This window comes from Leuciscus leuciscus (genome assembly GCF_965113295.1).
Source record: "Leuciscus leuciscus genome assembly, chromosome: 2".
In the NCBI taxonomy this organism is placed as follows: Eukaryota; Metazoa; Chordata; class Actinopteri; order Cypriniformes; family Leuciscidae; genus Leuciscus; species Leuciscus leuciscus.
Genome location: NC_138726.1, coordinates 19,167,322 through 19,185,232, shown reverse-complemented (window position 1 = coordinate 19,185,232; position 17,911 = coordinate 19,167,322). Strand labels below are relative to the sequence as shown.

The window sequence follows — 17,911 nt, the reverse complement described above, 5'->3', positions numbered from 1 at the left end:
ACATTAATATGTGATCACATCATATATCACATATCACATATCATAGCCCACTAGCATTTAAGATGGCAACACGGTTAGTCGCAGCGACCCGGAGCTCTCCCTATAGCAGCTTTAGTAGCGTTAGAAATAGTAACGTTAAAACTTACACACGGACAGAAATCTTGCGTCTAAGGGACTGGTGTTTGGGACGTGCACCCAGTGACACTGGCTCCATCCGGTTAGAGATTATGCACTCAGCGGTATGCACAAAGAACACCAGACCCACCGAGGAGAGATGCAGGCGGAGATGTGAGAGGAAGCGGAAGTGGGGAAAGAGGACCGGTATCAGAATGAGGCTACGATTAGCCCCGCACAAACCTGCTGTTCCCAGCGTTTTCTTGCTAACGCCAGCTCCCTCGTTAACAAGATGGACGATGTAAAATTTGAACGCTTAAATGCAGACCGTTTTACCTGCCCAGGGAATTCTCAATTGTCTTTATCACTGCCTTTTACGTCCATGCCCGAACCAATGTTAAGCTAGCCATGGCAAAGCTACACAATGCCACCTGTAAGCAGAAAAACAAACACCCAGAAAGCATTTTTATTGTGGCAGGTAACTTTGATCACTCATGTCTAAAGACTGTTCTGCCCAAATTTTACAAAAATGTGGACATTAAAACAAGGACAAATAAAAGACTGGGCCAGGTCTACACAAATGTTCCTGGGGCTTATAAATAAATAGATGTCTCATCGATCACAAGTTCAGTATGGCGTACCACAAGGCTCAGTATGGAATTAGTTTTCACTGTTATGCCGATGATACTCAGCTCTATATTTCTTCACGCCCTGACAAAACTTACCAATTCACAAAATTAACGGAATGCATAGGTGATATAAAAAATTGGATGACTAGTAATTTCCTACTACTTAATTCTGAAAAAACAGAGATTCTAATTATTGGACAAAAAACTTCCTCACGTGATAATCTAGAATACTGTCTAACACTTGATGGCTGCTCTGTCAAGTCTTCGTTGTCGGTTAGGAACCTGGGTGTGCTCTTTGATACCAATCTTTCATTTGAAAGTCACGTGTCTAGTATCTGTAAAACCGCATTTTTCCATCTTAAAAATATATCTAAATGACGTCATATGCTCTCATTGACAAATCCGGAACAATTAGTCCATGCGTTCATGACATCAAGGCTAGATTATTGTAATGCTATTATGGGTGGTTGCCCTGCACGCTTAATAAACAAATTACAGCTGGTCCAAAATGCAGCGGCTCGAGTTCTTACCAGAACCAGGAAGTATGACCATATTAGCCCAGTTCTGTCAACACTGCACTGGCTCCCTATTAAACATCGTATACATTTTAAAATATTGCTTATTACTTACAAAGCACTAAATGGTTTAGCTCCCTCAATCTATTTAGATTTTTAGCCTTTCATAGTAAAACTTTTGGGGATCTCTGCTATATGCAAACTGGTGTTTGTCGAGATCAGGAGGGATACATGCTTTAATATGGGACAAAACCAGTCTCTCAAATCATTTCATAATCACCGGGGTGAGAGCAATTGGCTGGTTGTCATGAAACTGCACAAGGAAACAGACAGAGGAGATCCAAAAGCAGGCTTTAATGAAGGATGATCCAGATAACACAACGAATACTCAGGCAGAGGGTCAGAGTCCAGGTAAGCAGTCCAATACAGCAGAAGTACAGAGACGCAGAGGTGGGGCCGGAAGGGCGAGGCGCAGAGGCGGGGCCGGCAGCGCGAGGAGTCCAGGAATGCCCACCGGAGCTTGGCGAGCGGGTCTTCTTCCTCCTCTTCCTCCGCCCACGTAAGCGAGGGGGCGCTGTAGTGTATGGCGGCTCCAGGTCGACGGGGTTTGCGTGAAACGCTGCATCGGCGGAACTCTCCTTCAGCACTGGCTCAACAGGGCTGACATGACGCGCTGAATCGACAGAATTGACTAGATGCGTGGGCTTAGTTGGGTTGACGTGACGAGTATACTTGAGAGCCCCTCTGACGGACATTAGGGAGGGATCGAACAATTTAGACGCCAGATCGGCACTTTTAGAAACAAGTTTACGTGCTATGGGCTGGATGATCCTAGCGTCTGGTCCATGGCGATTACGGGGCTCCAGTTCAGTGGGTTTGACTTGGCTGACTCGATAGGCGGTTTCATCCTCGCCCACTGTGAGAGGAGAGCCACACAACAGCAGGGCGAAGTCAATGTATTGCGCCAGGGTCCAGCCAGAAACCTCCCTCTGGCATCAACTCTGCAATGTCGTCGTTCAGCCCGCCCCAGAAACACTCAATCATATGAGTATCATCCCAAGGAACCAGGTGGCTAAGAGCCAAAAACTCCTCTACGTAGATCTCTATGGGTCGGCCTTTCTGGAAGGTGGAACAGAGGACAGCTATAACTTCTTGATCCAATAGTGGTTTTGGGTCAGCGAAGCTGAATTCAGTCAACTTGACAAGGTTGGGTTCACTTAAACTGGCAGGGCTATTCACTCCACTTAACTTGGCTGGATTAATTCGGCTTGACTGAACGTGATTCATTCGAGTCGACTGGGCGTGATTCATTCGAGTCGGCTGTGCGTGATTCATTCGAGTCGGCTGGGCGTGATTCATTGGAGTCGGCTGGGCGTGATTCATTGGAGTCAGCTGGGCGTGATTCGCTTGACTTGGCGGGACTCGACTCACTTGACTCTGTACTTGACTCACTTGACTCGGTACTTGACTCGGCAGGACTTGACTCACTTGACTCAGCAGGACTCACGTGGATAGCAGGTACAACAGGACCGGTGCGGAGAACGGGCTCGCCTGTGCAGACGCGATGAATGGACTCGGCTGTGCGGATGCGACGAGCTTCTTCAATGCTCGGTTAGGAATCCTCTTATGTGATCTGGGCTTGGGATTACTTGGTACGGTCTTGGCGGAATGCACTGGTTTGGGACCACAGCTGATTTCTTCGGTGACGCCCACAGTGAGTGACGATCCACACACCCATACTCAGGCAGAGGGTCAGAGTCCAGGTAAGCAGTCCAATACAGCAGAAGTACAATACAGGGACAAGGCAAATGGGTAAACTAGATACAGGCGAGGTGTCCAGGAAACAGGGATACTCAGACTAGAACCGGATACAAGGTAATTGCTCAGACTTGCAGCGTGACAGTCTAACAACACTTCACAATGAGACAAAGGAAAACCAAGGCTCAAATCAGAGAAGCTAACAAGCATAATCTAAAACAGGTGAATGACATAAAGCATAATCAGTCCAGGTAAAGCCATAAGATGAAATGATAAATAGAGAAGGAGTGCCCCCCAGTGGCTCACGCGGGCACTCCAGCCGCTGATTGTCACACCGGTAATCATTCATGCTGGTAATGGCTTTGGAGGTTTTGGGAATGGGGATTATAGTGGCAGTTTTCAGACATGGGGGAAAGTGGCTTGCTGTAACGATAGGTTGAAGATGTGTGTGAATACTTATGTTTCAAAAGTTTTTCCATATTGGGCTGCAGCTGACTTACTGACAAAGTCAGGATATTATGTAGGTGAGAGTTAGTTGGTTTGCTTCTCAGTTTACACTTGTTCAAGTTCATCAGACTGAAAGTCTGCTCACAGAGGTAGGTACTGCCAAACAGAGACAGCATCACTTGGGCATGTTTGCACACCTTTGGGTACCTATTTGCTGGAACACATTTAAAGAAGCCTGTCAAGGAAAGGGACCTAAACTTGTGTTTCATTCTGAATTACACTGAAGCTCAATAAGTTCCATCTGAATATCGTCACTGACTGTGTCTACACTGATGTTGAAGGGTTGAGCAAACAACTCAAAGTCAGTAGCACTGTGTCCTCATAGCGACTGTCAAACTCCTGGATAAGGTTGCTGAGAACAGATGATGAGAACTCCTCTTTCATTATGCCTGCCTCTCTATGACAGGGAAAATGGGCTAAATTCCGTGGATGTGGGGTGAGAGAGAACAAGAGGGGAACAGCGTGAGACTGGGAGTGACAGAAGAGAAAAGCAGGCATGTAAAAACAAATAAACTAAATAACTGACAAAAGAAGGATATTAATCCATGATAATTTAAGAAAGATTAACACAAATGTTATAGCTTGATGAACAAAAAAATACCAGAGTGAGAGCTTACACCACTGGATATGAATGCAAACTAAATATAATTAACAATTATAATAACTGCACATACATTTTTGTGAATATTATAATTGTGAATGTTACCTGCTGAAAGATGTCTTCTGAGCAGCAGTAGTTTTTGTTTGAAGGCTCTGACCAGGCTTGTGCACAATTCAGAATTGAATTGAGAATGACTCCTTAATTCCAATTCAATTCTTGAATTTGAATTGAATTTGAATTGATGTCAAAAACAGGATCTAGAATTACAATTCGAATTTGAATTAAAGGAAGCAGAATTGCAATTCAATAAAAATTCAAAGAAATTCATATACATATTTTAAGTGAAGTGTTTAACAATGAAGCTTTACAGTATATGTCAGATATGATTGCATTATAAATTATATTAGTTTGAACTACTTGTACAGATTACATTAAAAGGATATGTTTTCCCCCAGCAATGAATGTTAAAAGCTCTAGTCACAGAACAAATAATTAAGTTTGATTTATTGTAATTGTAATTTTGTGGAACATGATGGAACATGACTCCATTTCCCAGAATGCTTTACTTTAACCAAGTATTTAAAATGGTTGTTAAACAATTTGAGGTGGACATTTTGTTTGAAAGCACAATTTGATGGGCAACACTGGACTTTTTAAGTTTCAGAAGTCACTTACAACTTCACTCTGCACCTGTTGAGAGAATCTTTAGTGTTGCAGGAAAGATATTCAGACCAGAACGGTGCAGACTCAATGAAAAAACATTTGAGGAGCTATTGAGAATTAGATGCAACAGTGTTGCTCAGTAATTTTTTGCATTGGAATAAATGATAACTGCATTTACAACAACTTTGTGTTTGTGTGATTACTTTGAAATGAAAATGACATTGGAACAAAACTAATTAAACAACACTGAGGGGGTAATTTATTTCAATAATTTGATCAATATCTATTTTAGAACAAAATGTATGCAGGGTTGAGGAGTAAATAGTTACATGAAATGAAATTTCTGTTATTAAATTACAAAATTAGTGTAACTGTATTTAGTTGTATTACTGAGGTAAAATGTTTAATTCAATTAGTTACTAATCGACTTAAAACGAAATTGCTTTGCATTGATAAAGTTATCCAAATAAAGTAATCCAAACCACATCTATAATGGGTAACTAACATTAAGCAATAACATTTCCAAAGTAACCTTCCTAACACTGAATGCATGCGAGACTCAACACATTCTTTCTGTTGTGTGACTGTGTGGAATTTCTTTGAATTGCCATGAATTGAATTCCACTTCCTGTCATTCAAATTCAATTCAACGTCCTGTGGGGCGGAGTAAATTCAATTCAAATTCCAATTCATGAATTGAATGGAGGCCAATTCTGAAATTCTGAATTTTGCACAAGCCTGGCTCTGACATGATCAAAAAGCTGGGTGATAATCTGGTCTTTTCCCTGGAGCTGAACTTTCAAAACATTGAGAAGCTCTATGAAGTCCACAAGGAAAGCCAGGTCAGAAAGGCATTTCTTATCTGTGGGCACTTGAATATTATCATTCTTGCTTTCCTGAAAAAAACTCTGATCTCATCACTCAGATCAAAAAAATCTCCTGAGAACTTTTCCTTGGCTCAGCCATCTAACCTCCTGGTGGTACAACACATCACCATATTGCACATCCATCTCATCCAACAGTACCTTTAACAGCCGGTGAGACAGCGCTTTGGAGTGTATACTGTTGACAATTTGAACGATGTCACACATCACACCCACAAGCCAGATGGATTTAGCACATAGCTGTTCTTGGTGTAAAATATAGTGATACTAAACCACTTTTCCACCACATTCACTGACTTTCTGAGACACCAACTTAGCTGGGCCGAGTCTCAGCCAATTAATAAACCACAACTGGCCCTGCACTGGGACCGAATAGGTTTTATTCTTAGTACCGATTCTCAGCCTTTAGTAAACCAAAACAGAGCCACACCTGAGCCTTATCTACCCTGTCCCAAAACAGACCTGTTATCTTTTATACATTGTATACTAATTTATATTTTTTACAGTACTTGCCATTATTTGTTTTGATAGAGTACAAATATACAAATATAGTATATAAAACATTAACATTAAATTGAATCAAAAATCACACACACACAGACACACACACACACACACACACACACACACACACACACACACACACACACACACACACACACACACACACACACACACACACACACACACACACACACACACTCACACACACACACACACACACACACATACAACAGGTCTACAGTCTATAAGAGAAATGTACCAGACAGACAGTGTTTTTTTTATTGCAGAAATGTCAAAAAGCACTAGCAAAGTAGTCCAAATGATGATGTGTAGAATCTGATTTTCTCTCTGGTGATATACAGTAGCTTTGTGAGTGAGATCCATTCTTTGATGGCACACATTTCTTTGATGGCACACATTTCTCATTCAAACGCACCTTACCTGAAACACGGCATCAATGAACATTTGATATCTTAAAATATTGTCATAAAGCTTCTTGAGATTTTCATTGCTGAAAATTCCTCTACTCAAAGAAATCAGGACAGAAGTGGTTGAAAGTGAACAAAAGAGACCAGGTTTAAACGGGAATGCGTCTCCTTCATCTTCTTGTGATCAGATCAACTAAAACACATCTTAATACTAGGTGGAAACAGGGCCTGAGGATTAAAGATCAATCGTTTGAGTTCAGCAGCAAGCAGTACAATCAAACACTTCACGTCAAGTCAAGTCATCTTCATTTATATAATGCTTTTAACAATGTAGATTGTTCCAAAGCGGCTTTACATTGATAATAGGAAATTAAAGTAACAGAGATTGTTTTGGCTTTACAGCAGCTCTAAAATAAATGTATTGTCCAGCTAAAGTTCATTTTGATTGATTCACTTCCGTCGCAACGATTATTAGTTATTAACTTATGGGCCACTAACACGACACCGTTTTAACAGAAAACTCTTAAGTTCTTTCTGCGCAAACTTCAAAAACGCGAACCAGTGAGGCACATGCGTATTACGAGTTCAGTCTATAGGTATGTGTGTTTGAATATATGTGCGCAGGTGTGTAGTCCTTCCCGACAAATCAACCGTCAACATACTACTTGTCTGGCCTTAAAATTAATAATACAGAATTTGTATCGCTTCCACGTAGCCAAGCGAACCGGAATTATCCCGACAATGCTTTATCTGTAGATGAGTAAAGGGAGGGGAGGGAGGCCTTCACAGGGAAGAGCCTAGTTGACATTTCAGGACAGCGCTGTCGTCGCGTCCAGGCGCAGTTCCTTCATCAGATCTGGATACAGCCTGGATCCGGCGGACTGCGGTAAACCTAGGGATAAACAGAGAGACTAATATTAGCGTAGACGCCATTCTTCTTATGATGTAACGAGTAGATCAGGATTTATGGGAAGTGTATAATGTGTTATGTGTATGCTAGGTCAAAGAGATGTGTTTTTAGTCTAGCTTTGAACTGACAGAGTGTGTCTGCTTCCCGGACAATGTTAGGAAGACTGTTCCAAAATTTTGGTGCTAAATAGGAAAAGGTTCTACTGCCAGCAGTTGATTTTGATATTCTAGCTATTATCAACTGGCCGGAATTTTGAGATCGCAATAGACGTGAAGGACTATAATGCGTTAAGAACTCGCTCAAGTACTGCAGAGCTAAACCATTTAGTGCTTTGTAAGTAATCAGCAATATTTTAAAATGTATACGATGTTTAATAGGGAGCCAGTGCAATGTTGACAGAACTGGGCTAATATGGTCATACTTCCTGGTTCTGGTAAGAACTCGAGCTGCTGCATTTTGGACCAGCTGTAATTTGTTTATTAAGCGTGCAGGGCAACCACCCATAATAGCATTACAATAATCTAGCCTTGATGTCATGAACGCATGGACTAATTGTTACGCATTTGTCAATGAGAGCATATGACATAATTTAGATATACTTTTAAGATGGAAAAATGCGGTTTTACAGATACTAGACACGTGACTTTCAAATGAAAGATTGGTATCAAAGAGCACACCCAGGTTCCTAACCAGAGCCGATCCTGACCTCCCTGGGGCCCTAAGCAAAAAAAAATTAAGGGGCCCTCCTACCTGACTCACACTAAATAAACAATAAGTAAAATTTACTTCTTTTTTTTTTATTTTACACGCATATTTTTTAAGTTAATTTCACATATGGAATTAAGTATACGTTACTTAACTAAGTTAGGTGAAAGTATTTTAACTTGGCTAGTAAAAGGTTGGGTAGTATCAATTTAGTTGAAATTTCCTTTGCATTACATTTCACTCAAACAATATAATATTAAATTATACCACACATTTATGGTATGTGCTTTACTTGGGAAATCCATGTACTTTATACTACAGATATTTTTGCGAGACACCATATCTACATGTCAGATGTTAAGCATAATGTGAATGCAGAGACCTCAATACTTGTAGACAATACACAATGCCAATAACATTTGATAGAAAATGAACTCCAAATGTCACAAAATGGCAAGTTACTAATCCTGACAACAAAAGCAAAGATAAAACTGTAAATACAGCTGGAAAACAGTGAAGAATTAACCTTGTTAATTAATCAAGGTTCAGTGCATGATTGGAACCCCAATATCAGAATTTGTATTTTATTACGTAGATATTTACGCTTTTGTTTACTTGCTGAGTAATAATATTATAAAGGTAATATAATAAAGGTAATTCCTGATATCAGAAATAGACAGTGTTACTAGTAAAATATTAAGTATTCACACTTCAAATAGAACAAATTGAATTCTTGAAATCACAAATGCATCCTGTGCTGTGAATGAATAAAAGTAGCTAAAATTGCCACAGCATGTCACTGTGTTTTAAATGATAACAGCAATACTTAATACTTGAAGGTTATTATTTACTGAGGGATGTGCATCCATATTGACCAGTATGTCCAGTCAATCAGCATCTTAATTGCAATATCCTATAAAGCCAATACATTGTTTTCCATCTGGCATGGCAGAGTTGTAACTTAACCTTGACTTGGAGAGTAGATGATCATTGTCTTGTTTTAAAAGTATGTGTGCCTACGCCTACAATGAGGATTGTCATCCCGCTATTGTAGTTAATTTTGGAAAGTGCGCGTTTCATTTCGTGCACGCGCATATGAACGCATGTTAACGTGCGACGCGGTTATCTTTTCCCAGCTGCAGTTTATAAACAAGCAAACTCAGTCTACCTGATTGCTGTTCCCACAATTCACTCGCATAGTGTTTTTTCCTCTTTCTTCGTGACCAGAAGGATAGTTCCGCTTCATTTTCTCACGTCTCAACGATGTTGTAATCTTTGATTGACGCGCTTTGACACGAGGGGGAGGCGGGGCCTTGAGTAATTTGCGGGGCCCTACGCAGCTTGCGTAGTGTGCGTATAGGGCGGATCGGCTCTGTTCCTAACCGACGACGAAGACTTGACAGAGCAGCCATCAAGTGTTAGACAGTATTCTAGATTATTACGTGAGGAATATTTTTGTTCAATAATTAGAATCTCTGTTTTTTCAGAATTAAGTAGTAGGAAATTACTAGTCATCCAATTTTTTATATCACCTATACATTCCATTAATTTTGTGAATCCGTAAGTTTCGTCAGGGCGTGAAGAAATATAGAGCTGAGTATCATCGGCATAGCAGTGAAAACTAATTCCATGCTTCCTAATGATATCTCCCAAGGGTAGCATGTACAGAGTGAAAAGCAACGGTCCTATTACCTTGTGGTACGCCATACTGAACTTGTGATCGATGAGACATCTCTTCATTTACTGCTACAAACTGATAACAGTCAGATAAGTATGATTTAAACCATGTTAATGCAATTTCACTAATGCCAACATAAATTTCGAGTCTATTTACAAGAATGTTGTGGTCAATAGTATCAAATGCAGCACTAAGATCGAGTAACACTAATAGAGAGATACAACCACGATCGGATGGTAAGAGCAAATCTCAGTACTATGGTACGGTCTAAAACCTGACTGAAAATCCTCACAGATATCATTTCTTTGTAACATAGTTGTGAAGATACCGCCTTTTCTAGTATCTTTGACAGAAAAGGTGGATTCGAGATCAGCCTATAATTGACTAATTTTTAACAAGCGGTTTAATCATAGCCAGCTTAAAAGTTTTTGATACGTATCCTAATGACAAAGATGAATTAATGATATTAAGAAGAGGATTTATGACCTCATGGAAACCTCTTTCAGTAGCTTAGTCGGTATAGGGTCTAACATACATGTTGTCGATTTAGATGATTTAACGAGTTTAAAAAATTCTTCCTCTTCTTTAGCAATGAATGAATAAATTTTTTCCTTAGGGACACTACAATGCACTGCCTGATGCGATACTGTAGACCAGTGGTTCTCAAAGTGTGGTACGCAGGCTCCGTCTAGTGGTACGCAGAGGAATCACTGAATTTCGCACGTAAGATCAAACCGGTGTGATCTTTTACTGTCTATTGTGTGATCAGTCTTGGCTGGTCCCTGGAGCGTACGATACGATTACACTTGTGTGAGTAGAACGGCCAGTGCATCACGTGATCAACTGCTAAATTCAAATGTGCTTTCGCAGTTGGCTGGCGCTAAGCCAGAGACGGACGCGTGCCACTCAGGCGCTGTCAAATATCACACTTATTCAGTGCTTTTAACCACATGTTTATTTTAGGTTTCAGACATTTAAATTCACATAAGTACTAAAAAAACAATACATTTAGAATTTGTAAAATACACATTGATGTCTATGGAAGCGGAAATAATAATAATTTCCATTTTAATTAGACGACACATCAGATTGTGTAAGTTACACATTGTGTAAGTAACTTTAAAGTTAACTCTATTCTTCTCCCAGTTCACCGGCCACTTACTTTCATGTATTTCGGGAGAAGTGGATGAATTCACGTGCTGTAAATCCAACAGATCCGATTCTCTGAACAGTGGCACAAACTAACATGACGGCACATATAGCTCAACTAACGCGATCGTTATAAAGGTGTTTAAACAACATAACACTTCCACTTGCATATATTTGACAATCGGAATATCAAATATTTCATGCCATAGCTAACAAATCTGTGAATATTTTGAATACCAAAATTGGTAACACTTTATAATAACTGCACGCTATTAATCATTAGTTAAGCATTAGTAAAAAGTTAATTCATCATTTATAAAGCATTAATATACATTAATAAGCAGTTTATAAATACAGTTATAAATGCTGTATTCTTGATTTATAAGCATGTCTATAATGTGTTTAATAATTGTATTTTCTTAATTTATTAATGATCACTTTATCATTTTTAAATGAAGTATTGCATTATTTACAAACCGGTTATTTAGGAGTTGTCAGTGGCTAATAAGATCACTTAGAAAGTGTAAGTAAATGTAGTAGATTCAGGTAGTTATAAAGCATTTAGTAGTGGTCAGTTAACTATGTTTGTGAGCTAATCTAAAGTGAGGACTAGTTATGCTTTGTAAAGCATTTATAAAGGAGATTTAAAGACTATAAAAATAAAGTATAATAAAAATATTAACAGCCTTTAAATCTTCTTTATAAACGCTTTACAAAGCATAACTAGTCCTCACTTTAGATTAGCTCACAAACATAGTGAACTGACCACTACTAAATGCTTTATAACTACCCGAATTAACCCTGAATTACAGTAGAAATACATGTTAATAAACCATTTATTAACACACTAAGTAACTATTACTATATGTCTGAATAATAATATGTATTTAAACAGTTTATTAATAATTTACTTACACTTTCTAAGTGATCTTATGAACCACTGACCACTCCTAAATAACCGGTTTGTAAATAATGAAATACTTCATTTAGAAATGATAAATTGATCATTAATTAAGTATGAAAACACAATTATTAAACACATTATAGATATGCTTATAAATTAAGAATACTGCATTTATAACTGTATTTATAAACTGCTTGTTAATGTCTATTAATGCTTTATAAATGATGAATTAACTGTTTACTAATACTTAACTAATGATTAATAGCGTGCAGTTATTATAAAGTGTTACCAAAAAAGTAAATAAAAGCAGATCATTAGTCATTCAGCGCTATTGTGGATGCGGTGTGTCACGTGACAATCAATGACGCGTCACCATGGAAACAATAAAGTGATGAGTTCTAAATAATGATCGCCTTGAAAAACTCACAGGGGTCAGCCAGAATATTTTAAATGTAGGCCTACGTTTAAAAAGGTTAAATATCAATACACAGCCTGTGTTTTTTTATTTTTATTAAGTACAGCACTTTTTTTTTTTTACTTAATATTTTGAGTACAGTAGGCTACAGTTTTTATTTAACTTTTAGGTGCAATACATTTGAATTGAATCATTATTTAAGTTTTTATTTACCTGTATGTAAGCAGCACAGTGCAGTGTTAATGTTCAAACTGTGTTTTTACAATGTTTAATAAATATTCTTATTAGAAATTAAGCTGCCTCATTTTTGAGCTGTGCATAACCGTAGCTGAATAGTTAGGCCTACTACGCTACTGTATTTTCATATTGGTCATTATGGTGGTATTTGGAGAGCCAAATATTTTCTGAGGTGGTACCTGGTGTAAAAAGTTTGAGAACCACTGCTGTAGACGGTTGCATAGTTATAATTTTCTCCCTGATATTATCAATCTGATAAGTGAAGAAGTTCATAAAGTCATTACTGCTGTGCTGCTTGGAAACTTCTGGGCTTGAAGCTTTATTTTTTGTTAGTTTAGCCACTGTTAACCAGGGAGGGGGAGGGGATACATATTCATGTATGCTATATTCAGGGCCCCAGGCTGAGGGAGGGCCCCGGTGATGCTGGGAAAAAATGATAACCTCATTTTATAATGTGTTGACTGTCCCTTTAAAATTACACTTTATCGCTTTGCTTTGAATGCATTTGCAGGCTTTTCAAAGTTCTGTTATGAAACTCTATATGGCTCAAGCTAATAGGTCCTTAATTCAATCTGCTTGCAATCACATCATTCTCTATAGGGCACAGCTGATTGGTTCCTGCTGTATCAGTAGCCAATTAACTCGCTGCTCAACTATCAAATACTTGGTCAGCATTTACAGTAGCAGTTGCAGCGCTTTCAAAAACACTCCACCTTCCCCAGATCCACCTGTATAGATCTGCTACGGGTAATTTATGTATGCTATATTATACAGCAGCAGCATGTCTTGCTTACATGTGGCGTGTCGTGTATGTATTAGCAGTAACAAGTCCCATACTTGCTCTCCAACAGCAGCAGCAGCAATAACCAGCAGCAGCGTAAAATATCTATTCTGCCAAGACCAAACATATCAACATGGTCATAGCCATGCCAAACACTCAGAGAGTTGTCATGACAGAACTGTAATTACAGTAAAATATTCACATTCGTTTTCTCTTTAAATGATAAACATTGTTGTAGTGGGCATTCACATTCACTCATTTTCCTGACCACTCTCCAAAACAGTTTGTTTTATGATAAGTGATTTTACTTTCAACCTCAATACATTTTTGAGGATATGGATATCTTCATTGTGTTTTAAATTACTTTGGTACTATTCTTATATTACGAAATTATATTCTATCATACTTTTTCTCTCTCTTTTATTATAGGGTGATCAAGGCGACCAGGGGCCACGGGTATGTGTTTATTTCTTGCATGTCCTGCTCTGATGTGTGGATGAATGTGTGTTATGTCTCCCTTATGCCTTATGGACTTGTGGGCTGCATGTTTGAGATGCATGGGTTTCTGTGGACAAGCTGACTCGGGCTTGTCAAGCACAACAGAGCCTTACTGGTGTGTGTGTGTGAATAAGGCTTGAAACTATAAACACTTGGAGTCATTTTGAATGATCAGTACCGGCAGCCTGCCTGCAATATTTTGGGGACTTTTCAACAATATCGGCTCATATCAGTTGCGCAAGATCAAAGTCAAAGTCTAAAGTCCTAGAATCAAAGTCCTAACATACTGCGGCTTCATTATGGCATGTCAGACTAAGAGCTCATTCAAAGAATGCAATTATTTCCAGCTCAGTTGCTTGACAGCTTGATAAATTCATACCGCTTAAAGGAATATTATGAAGAATCTGCTATAGTTGACAGATTATGAAATAAATCACTTGCATATCTCATTCCAATATCCTTGTATGTGCGCTGAGATTCAATGACTGTTCTTCAGTTGGGCGAAACACAGCTTCTCTCTAACACAGAATAGTGTCTTTTCCTCTCATGATCTCTCTCTCTCTCTCTGTTACTTTGTGCATTTTCTTGGTATGTATCATAATCTTGAACAGACTCTAAGGGGGTCTCAGCTTGAGTGAGTGCCTTGAACTGTTTTCGCCCATGCATTGGAGTGAGCGGAAGTTAACCGGAAGTTACAATGTAGCTGTGGCCTGCTAAAGGCACCTTAATCATTTTAGACTGATGCTGTCATATTTCATAGTTGACTACACACAGGTTTTCATAGCAAGACTCTCTTCCCCGCCTTGTGTTGATTTACCACCTTTCACCGTGAGAGACTGTGGGTCTATAGCTTGTGAATTTCATTTTGTATCAGCACGATAAGGCTATGTATTTAGGTAATTATTTACAATGCTATAAAATCTGTTGTATTTTAATTTATCTTCTTCTGTGTCACTTTGTTGTTTTAGAGACAGAACAGTTTTACTTGACAGGCGCAAATAAAGGGTATGCACATGACATCACTGTAGGTGAAATTCATTGCAGCTACGCCACAGAATGGCAAAAAAGACCAGTGCCAGCTTTAGTATTCAGCTTGAATGCCACAAAACACATCTAAAATGTGAAAGAGCTGTTGTGTGATTTATTGTACTGTAGTTAATGCTGTGTCCTTTGTTGACATTGTAAGGCCTGTCCAATCGGTCAAACGACTGTTTCCAATAAACGGGTGAAGATTTAATGCGTGTTACTGTCTTTTCCGTGTGGCAAAGTAATTTGATTCCAATTAAGTTTTTATCTGACTCCATTTTATCACGACCTCGAATTTAGGTTAGAATGCCTATTAGTTATTGGTCATTTATATAATAGTTTAGCAGCACATTTGGGCTGGGTTTCCCGAAACCTTCTTAATGCTACGTCGTTCTTAAGTTACACCTTAAGCTGTACCTTATCGTTAATACGTGTTTCCCGAAACTTTCTTAGTTAAGTATACCTTCTGTAAGTCATACGTTCGGAAGGTTGGTCTGGACCACTCTTAGCTTTACCTTATCACTGTTGCAGGTCTATACAAATATAATTCTTAAGTTTTAATACACCCAGACAGTGTTCAATTAGGCTAATTCAAGTGTTTTCATGTAAAGAATAAAATTGTCATTACACTGATTGTTGTTCGATTTTTTTATTACATTATTATATATAATATTATTCATTTAATTAAAGAGCGCTTTTAAAGGCCAGTGAAAGCATAGGCTACTGTCAGTTAAGTCCTATTCGGACGCTAATTGTTTCTTATGTCATGGGCTCGTATACGTATACGGTATTTTAAGCTTCACCAGTGCGTCGGCAGTCATACAGTCATTACAAAGTGCCTGCAGAGTGTGACAACGAGTGGGGAGTATCCTTCATTCTTTATAGTTGTTCCTCCCCCAAGGTTGTTTTCCCGAGGCTACATCAAGATACATCTTAGCCATAACTAACATATTGTTTAGATTTGTCTATCATACTTAATCATATTACACCCTTGAATGGAGACTCTCTGTCTCGGTCATACATTCAGTCACATTAACTTTTGTCCGGTCATATACAAGGACATACACATACATATATTAATAAGAATATGTATCGACACCACATTAATCTAATTACCATCATATTTCTAAGATTCTATGAATATAATTAAGTGCAAACATAATAGAACATTACATTTCTTCCACAAAGTCTTCGTAGCGCGCTAAGAGACAACGTTATGGGGAAACCCAGCCTTGATTATTCTATTTAACTTTACTCTTATTATCCTCGTTCCCTTGGGTGCCAAAGTCGCTCCTCACACCGGCCGTTCATATTATGTGGGCACACGATCACAAACTCGTCAATTTTGGGTCACTAAACAGAGGTAATTGGCTAATATCTTATACGGTCGCATCCACGCTTACTCTATCTAAGATATTTTGTACAGCCCCCTTGGTTGTATACACTTGAATTAAAGTAACGTTTTCTTTAGAAAGAGGTCACGACCACTACTACAGATATAAGCCGACCAATATTACTTCTCTGATAGTAGCTTAGGTTTGGTCATGCCATGGTTTTCCACGTACACTTAACTAAAGTAGCATTACATTAAACAGAGGTAAGACTCACCCTATTTAGGTTGGTCGAGCAGCATTTTGCTGTCCTAAACGGAAATTCCCTTTTAGTCTTTACAAACCAAGTACACGGAGGAGAGATGGGTCCCTGCACATTACGGCAGTGCTGGAGGCTGACCAGGCTGACCTTCTCACAGATCTGGATGAGGGCGAGGGTATATCCCCGTAGGGGGTGAAAGAGTTCCTAGGCTTTGTCCTAAGTCAAGTGAAGTCGTCACCTTCATTTATATAGTGCTTTTAACAATATGGATTGTTTCAAAGCAGCTTTACAGTGATACTAGGAAATTACCGTAACAGATTGTTTAAGCTTTACAACAGCTCTAGGATAAAGTTATTGTCCAGCTAAAGTTAGTTTTGATTGATTGATTCACTTCCGTTTGTGAAGATCATTAGTTATTAACTTAGGGGGGCGCTAACACAACGACGCTCTAACAGGAAAATCCATTACACGCTCCGGCCGCCCATCCACACAAAACAGTGCCTGGTGTCTCGAGAACGCACTCCCTGAAAAAAGTTCCAAGGAGCAAAACGATTATCCGTTATCTCTGCGCAAACCTAAAAAACGCAAACACGCGAAAACGCAGATGTCGCGCACATGCACATTACGTGTTCAGTCCAAAGGTATGCGCGTTTGTAAGATACTAGACACATGACTTTCAAATGAAAGATTGGTATCAAAGAGCACACCCAGGTTCCTAACCGACCTGCTTGGAAACTTCTGGGCTTGAAGATTTATTTTTCGTTAGTTTAGCCACTGTTTCAAATAATTACCTACGGTTTTGATTATTTTCTTCTAATAGGGTTGAAAAATAAGCAGATCTAGCAGCTTTTTGTCACGGAACAGTTAACGTGAGACGGGGATACAGATGCAGAGGAAATTTATTAGTAACAAGCAGACAAGGTACAAAAACTCAGGACTCCAGGAACGGGGAAACTCGGACAAACGAACCAGCACAGGACTACAAACACAGGGAGGCTAAATAGGGGAACAAACAAGGAGGGTAACGAGACAGACAGGTGGGACAAATAAACCAATAATCAGATGGGAGGGGCTAGACAATAGACAGGAGCACATGACCCAAAATAACAAAACACCCATGTGCAGCACAAGACAGGACAGGCATGTGACATTACCCCCTCCCTACGGAGCGGCTACCAGACCAGGGCGGGACGGGAGGGACAGGAAGGACAGACCAGGGCGGGGCAGGGGAAATGGACAGTTCAGGAGGCCAGGGCAGAAATGTCAGTCCATCGGGAGGCCAGGGCAGAAATGTCAGTCCATCGGGCGGCCAGGGCGGAGACTTTCCCTCGGGCGGCCACGGCACAGGAACAGACACCGGCCCAGGAACTGGAACAGACACCACCGGCCCAGGAACTGGAACAGACACCACC

General features: G+C 39.4%; 1 protein-coding gene across 1 annotated transcript in view; it reads left to right on the top strand.

Moving 5' to 3' along the window:
• Positions 1-17,911, top strand: part of col25a1 (collagen type XXV alpha 1 chain) — a 719,149-nt gene that overhangs the window by 465,645 nt on the left and 235,593 nt on the right. The window contains exon 6 of the mRNA XM_082152225.1: positions 13,812-13,838. The gene's annotated coding sequence lies outside the window, so the exon portion shown is untranslated. The remainder of the gene's footprint in view (positions 1-13,811; positions 13,839-17,911) is intronic.